General features: G+C 51.1%; 1 pseudogene; it reads right to left on the minus strand.

The window, feature by feature from the left end:
• Positions 1-472: 472 nt before the first annotated feature.
• On the minus strand, positions 473-5,563 carry LOC135529508 (LIM and cysteine-rich domains protein 1-like; annotated as a pseudogene).
• Positions 5,564-7,368: the final 1,805 nt, after the last annotated feature.

The following is a 7,368-nucleotide window of genomic DNA, read 5'->3' on the forward strand; positions in this document are numbered from 1 at the left end:
CTCTTCAGAGCAGGTGAAGCCTGAGGATAGGTGAGAGACGGGGTCAAAACAGACCTGGGTTCAAGTACTATTAGAAATCATTTCAAATACTTAATCTGTGCTTGATTGAGCATGCCTGGCTTAATGGAACCAATCGAATAGTTACTCCCAAACACTGCAAAACCCGCCCATCTGACACGTCAGGCAAGCTAATGCAAACCTTCCTGTAAATATTGTAGTAACCATGACTTGCATATTTGGGGGCGGCAGGGTAGCCTAGTGGTTAGAGCATTGGACTAGTAACCGAAAGGTTGCAAGTTCGAATCCCTGAGCTGACAAGGTACAAATCTGTCGTTATGCCCCTGAACAGGCAGTTAACCCACTGTTCATAGGCCGTTCATATATACAGGTGTACTGAAAATAAGAATTTGTTCTTAACTGACTTGCCTGGTTAAATAGAGGTATAAATAATAATAGTATTACAATGACTTACATATTCACTTTTACAGCAGTCAGTCCCATTGGTGGTAGGAGTATCAACAGGGTCTGGCTGGACATTGGTGGCCTGCCCATTCCCAGTTCCGTCCTTCTGCTTTCTCCTTTGGCGACGGGCGGAGGGTTAGCGCCTCCCTCCCCAGGCAGCGCCACCTCCCCTACTCCTAGAGCCTCCTCTTTGTAGCGCTTCATGAAGACAGACATGGCCTGGAGCTGGTGGAAGAAACAAGGCCAACGATGGGAAATAAATGTTCTGTCTATGAGATGTGTGTATTCTATCTATACTATGATCTAATGAATGTAATGTTTATTACTGCTCGTGAAGCTTAATATTTATTCATTAAATAACAATTCATGTCAAATGTATGTTAAAAGAAACAATGGTGTCTTTCAAAGGTTCTTCATATGAAATCACGTCTGTTACAGGTGTGTGAGGTTTGAAACTAAGAACAGGTTGAAGAGATGGAGCACACTATCAAACATGTGGACAAATCCAAAAAATAGAGGATTTATTTATTTGGACAAATAGTGAATCAAATCAAAATCTAACCTGATCCTCTGGTAGTGGCCCGTGGCACTGGGAGGGGTCCTGGTCGTAGACAGGTAGCTGTCTCATCAGCTGCCTGCGCCGTGTACATCGCTCCCTCAGTCCCTGCTACAGGACGCTTGTCTTCTGGGAGCAACTCCATATACAGCATGGCCTGGAAAGGAGAGAGCGAGAGACATAGGTGGGGACAGAGAGAGGGAGTAAGAAGAGAGAGAGGCCGTAAATCTTAAACCACCCCCTCGCTCATATCAACTCGCTCTGAGGAGCTCCATTAATTCATCACTTTTGGGACACACACCTGACTTGAATGACGCAATTCCTGTTCCACGTTTAAATAATAAAACAAAATCATGAAATCCCCCCTCCCGTCGTTTTACAAGATGTACACTGAGTCAAACATTAGTGGAATCACCTTCCTCATTTTGAGTTGCACTGGCAACAATAGCACAAAATCGAACATGTCCAGACAAGTGTGTTGCTGTGTGTCGCTGTGTGTCGCTGTGTGTTACTGTTAGGAGCTGGGTAAAATACTGTATTTTGCTTCAGCTAAACGGTACAGTTTCATCTTTGATTGGTTCTGTTCGTTAAAAATAAGGACTGTAGTCAGCAGCAGCTAAAAGTGGCTTTGGGACCTGAGATTGGTTCCTTTAACATGAGAAAAGCCTTTTAAAAAAACTAACTGTGCTGCACCCTACGGCGGCACCTAAACAGCAACCTATTCCCTACGTGGTGAACGACTTTAGACCAGGGCCTTATGGGAGACAAGTGCCGTGTTCCCCCAATCCCGGTAGTGGAGAAACACAACCTCTAGTTCAGTGGTTCCTAACCTTTAAAATCAGTTACTGTACCTCCAACTGAATTTTGCTCTGCCGATTTTACCCCCCCCTTACCCCCTGTGGTTAGACCAAGTGCCCCTAATCGACAGGGTCCCTGTTAGGGAACAGAGCACAGAGAGAACCATTCATACTCGTAGTTCTCCGAGGCCCACCTCCTGTGCTGCCCCATACACACCCACACACAGCAGACCGCATTACCCACGCTGCAACACTGCCTCGTTGTTATTAACAGAGCAGCCTTTATGGGTGATGTTTAACACCACCACTTTAAGAGCAGTTTAACTAGCGTTAAGACAAATAAAACCTCTTGGCAGACATTTTTATTTATTGGGGGGGAAGCACGCACACACACATTCCAGAGCGGTTCCAGTGCTGGCCAATCAGCTAACCCTCACAGTGCTGTGAGAGAGCTGGGGGACCATCACTCTCCCCTTCAGCCTTCAGGCTGCTGTCAACACAATGTTGCCTCATAGCAGAGCCTTCCATCCCTACCTCCTAATCAAGCCAACCACCACGACTATTGGGCCTGCCAAACCACAGCTGTGACCTAGGACAACCCTGCTTCTCTTCTGTCAGCACTCTGTGTCCTGGCACACCACTCTATTCCTCTTCTCTCCATCTCTAACAAAAACGTATCTAGCTAGTCTCTCAAAACAGCCAATCATCCTTCATCTCTCCCCTAATAACAGATGTCAAACACATTCCTAACAGCCTCTGTAAATAGTAAACGTCTGTCAGCAAACCCAATGTGACTGAGGTTCTCTTTGTTTTCTCTTTGCACATCTAGGATGGATAGGTGGGCTACAGCGCTCTTTAAGGGGTAAGCTCTGCTCACCACTCTGTCTGCCTCACACTCTACAATCCTGGAGTAAAGCTCACCACTCATGCCTGTCATTAGTGTGTCCTGATGAAGGATTCCTGGAAGGCCAGCCCTGGCTTGAAGAGCATGAGGGAGACAGGCAGGAGAGAGAGGCCACACACACACACACACACACACACACAGGCTTTAGCAGGCTGGATCCTGCCTCATACAACTGAGGTATTCTTATAGAGAGACCACTAATATTCACTGTACCACTAACAGAAATATACATCAGCTGTACCGTGTCAGAAAAAAAAGCATAGCAAAGACTAAGATCATATTACAGATGAAATGAAACTCAATCCGATGTAGTTCTGTTGTGTAGGTCAGACTAGGTGATGCGGAGCCCATTCTACAGTTGGAACATTAAGGTTTTTACAACATTCTATAGCAGCCATGTTAGCTCCCCCAGTGGTATAAAGTACTTACGTAGTACTTCAAAGTATTTTTTTACTTAAGTAGTTTTGTAAGGGTATCTGTCAGGGAAGTTTCGAACTAGTCACCTTTTGGTGACATTCTCCGCCATTAAAAAAAAGGTGATCTTGGTCATTCGTGCCAAATCCCATGAGAAGGGGGGGGGGCTTTGGATCACTACTGGCTGTAGCGAATGAGTGATGCGTTTGGATCACTACTGGCTGTATCCAAGGCTCAGCCAAATAGATTTACATAACAACGAATGCAGCACACGACTGAAGAGAGAAGAGACAACCGATGTGCTAGTTACAGCATCAGGGCTCGCTCTGGAAAGACAGCTTGTCAATTACAGCAACGCGTCCCCTGAACGATAACGGAGAGGTAGGTGAGATGCCTGACCACGGAGGCCAGGGGTGAGAAGGTGATGAACCATACTTCATGAGCTGTAACCCGAAAAACAACTGGCATTTGGAAAGTTTGAGGTGAGAATTGTTAGGCATCTTGCTAGCTAGATTGCATTCTCCGTTAGCTAGCCAGAGAAATGTTGATCAACATCAGCCAACTTAACTGATCAAATACTTGAGTTTATGGTGTATATAACAGGGTACTTTATCCACCACTGAGCTCCCCATTAACATTAAATGGGGAATATAAAAAACATGCTACGTACCCGAATGTATAGAATGGAAACAAATATGCTACGTACCTGAATAAGAAGAAAACAAACATGCTAGATATTCAGGTACGTAGTATGTTCTCTTCTTATTCAGGTACATAGCATAAGCAGAAAAAACAAACATGCTACGTAACTAAATATCTAGAATAAGAAGAAAAGAGCCGAACTCTAAAAATATGTCTCTGTGGTGATGGTGGCTGTGGACAGACCATCAGTTCTGACTGACTAAAGGAGGGAAATGCCTGGAACCGTATTGACCTCTACAACATCACACCTCAATGCTGCCTCTGGCTGAGGCTCACTGTGCTGTTAAAGTCAGGTCCTAATCTGGAAGAGAGCAAATCTTTAATGGAGCTCTTTAAAAATGTAGGAGCTGGACCAGGTCCAACCAGGCCTTTTGTCCACAGGGACCCTTGAGGCCTCGTGTCAGAGCAGAGAGGAGCGCGTTAGCAGGACAGAAAGACATAAGGTCTGGAAATCAACCTTGTGATTCTTCCGTCGGCTGACATGCAGGAAGTGTGCCCACTGCGTCAGGGTGAACCGCCCCCCTCCCTCCCCTCTCAGGGGGACGTGGAACTATTATTTAATTTCAGCTGCTGTGGCTTTCCTTCCCTCTTTCCTTCCCTCTTTCCTTCCCGAGTGCCAGAATGAGACAGGCGTCTGTCCTCCACCATGGAATTTAAATTCAATGCAGTAAAACTACGCACTTTTACTAACTTAATCCAACAGGGAAAGTGGTCTCCCTTCCTCCCTCCTCCCCTTCCTCCCTCCTCCCCTTCCTCCCTCCTCCCCTTCCTCCTTCCTCCCTCCCTTCCCTCCTTCCTCCCTCCCCTTCCTTCCTTCCTCCCCTCCCTTCCTCCTTCCTCCCCTCCCTTCCTCCTTCCTCCCTCCCTTCCTCCCTCCTTCCTCCCCATCCCTCCCCTTCCTCCCTCCTCCCTCCCCTTCCTCCCTCCTCCCTCCTCCCTCCCCCTCACCAGTTTCTGTGTGAGTCCTGGCGGTGCCCAGTCGTAGGTGATGGTGTTGAAGGTGGGGTCCTTCCTGGACACCACAGGGTTGGTGATGACCATACGGTTACGTTTGTACACTCGGATGCCCTTCACCTGTTACACAGTGGAAATGGATTTATGGCCTTGGGTGGTCAGAGGTCTAAACTGATGGCTCCAGAATTCCCACGCCGACCCTATTTCTCCTCTATCCTTCATGTCTCTCTAATCCAGGCTTGGGTTAACTCCTCAAGGGGGGGGGGGGCTGACTGCGGTCACTTTTTATCCCCAGTTAACACACCCGAACTCCAATAATCAATAATCGTGTTTCTTTTAGTTAAACATACAAATAGTTTTTTAAATCAGGTGTGTTTGCTAGGGATGGGAGATACCAATCAGACAACACACCACCGAGGACTGGAATTACCCATACCTGCTCTATTCTATCCAATAAAATATTTATTTGATGAAGTCCCATTGACGTCTTTTACCAGGGATGCAGAACATCCTTGAAGATGTGAAATGCAGTGAATCCACCTGAATTGTTGGTTTTTGAAAATGTTCAAAAGCATCAAATCAAAAGACCACCTTGGCTGTCAGGTGGACGTATTTGGAGTTGGCGAGGAGACGACCCATCTTGTGATCGTCCTCCAGGTCTGAGCGGTGACCGTGGTCTTCCACACCGCAGCCACACTGGGTACAGGCTTTTCTGGAGGCAGAGAATAGGTCACATGAAAAGGTAGAGTCATCCATGGTCTGGACACCCTGCATGCTTTCCTGATTGGGGGGGGGGGCAGGGCTGAACCGATCAGGGCAGAGTAGAATAGAACAGAGTAGAACACGGCAGGGCAGAGTAGAATAGAACAGAGTAGAACACGGCAGGGCAGAGTAGAATAGAACAGAGTAGAACACGGCAGGGCAGGGCAGAACACGGCAGGGCAGGGCAGAACACGGCAGAGCAGAGCAGAACACGGCAGGGCAGGACACGGCAGGGCAGAGCAGAACACGGCAGAGCAGAGCAGTACACGGCAGGGCAGAGCAGAACACGGCAGGGCAGAGCAGAACACGGCAGGGCAGAGCAGAACACGGCAGAGCAGAGCAGAACACGGCAGGGCAGAGCAGAACACGGCAGAGCAGAGCAGAACACGGCAGAGCAGAGCAGAACACGGCAGAGCAGAGCAGAACACGGCAGAGCAGAGCAGAACACGGCAGAGCAGAGCAGAACACGGCAGAGCAGAGCAGAACACGGCAGGGCAGAGCAGAACACGGCAGAGCAGAGCAGAACACGGCAGGGCAGAGCAGAACACGGCAGAGCAGAGCAGAACACGGCAGGGCAGAGGCAGAACACGGCAGAGCAGAGCAGAACACGGCAGGGCAGGGCAGAACACGGCAGGGCAGAGGCAGAACACGGCAGGGCAGAGCAGAACACGGCAGGGCAGGGCAGAACACGGCAGGGCAGGGCAGAACACGGCAGAGCAGAGCAGAACACGGCAGGGCAGGGCAGAACACGGCAGGGCAGGGCAGAACACGGCAGGGCAGGGCAGGACACGGCAGGGCAGGGCAGGACGGCAGGGCAGGGCAGGACGGCAGGGCAGGGCAGAACACGGCAGGGCAGGGCAGAACACGGCAGAGCAGAGCAGAACACGGCAGGGCAGGACACGGCAGGGCAGGGCAGAACACGGCAGGGCAGGGCAGAACACGGCAGGGCAGGGCAGGGCAGGACAGAACAGGGCAGGGCAGGACACGGCAGGGCAGAGCAGGACACGGCAGGGCAGAGCAGGACACGGCAGGGCAGAGCAGGACACGGCAGAGCAGAGCAGGACACGGCAGGGCAGAACACGGCAGGGCAGAGCAGAGCAGGGCAGAGCAGAGCAGGACACGGCAGAGCAGAGCAGGACACGGCAGAGCAGAGCAGGACACGGCAGGGCAGAGCAGGACACGGCAGAGCAGAGCAGAACACGGCAGAGCAGAGCAGAACACGGCAGAGCAGAGCACGGCAGGGCAGAGCAGAACACGGCAGGGCAGAACAGAACAGAACACGGCAGGGCAGAACACGGCAGGGCAGAGCAGAACACGGCAGGGCAGAGCAGAACACGGCAGGGCAGAGCAGAACAGAACACGGCAGGGCAGAGCAGAACACGGCAGGGGAGAGCAGAACACGGCAGGGGAGAGCAGAACACGGCAGGGGAGAGCAGAACACGGCAGGGAGAGCAGAACACGGCAGGGCAGAACAGAACACGGCAGAGCAGAACACGGCAGGGCAGAGCAGAACACGGCAGGGCAGAGCAGAACAGAACACGGCAGGGCAGAGCAGAACACGGCAGGGGAGAGCAGAACACGGCAGGGCAGAGCAGAACACGGCAGGGCAGAGCAGAACACGGCAGGGCAGAGCAGAACACGGCAGGGCAGAGCAGAACACGGCAGGGCAGGGGCAGAACACGGCAGGGCAGAACACGGCAGGGCAGAGCAGAACAGGGCAGGGCAGGGCAGAACACGGCAGGGCAGAACACGGCAGGGCAGGGCAGAACACGGCAGGGCAGAACACGGCAGGGCAGAGCAGAACAGGGCAGGGCAGA

Source organism: Oncorhynchus masou, unplaced genomic scaffold, assembly GCF_036934945.1.
Source record: "Oncorhynchus masou masou isolate Uvic2021 unplaced genomic scaffold, UVic_Omas_1.1 unplaced_scaffold_11721, whole genome shotgun sequence".
In the NCBI taxonomy this organism is placed as follows: Eukaryota; Metazoa; Chordata; class Actinopteri; order Salmoniformes; family Salmonidae; genus Oncorhynchus; species Oncorhynchus masou.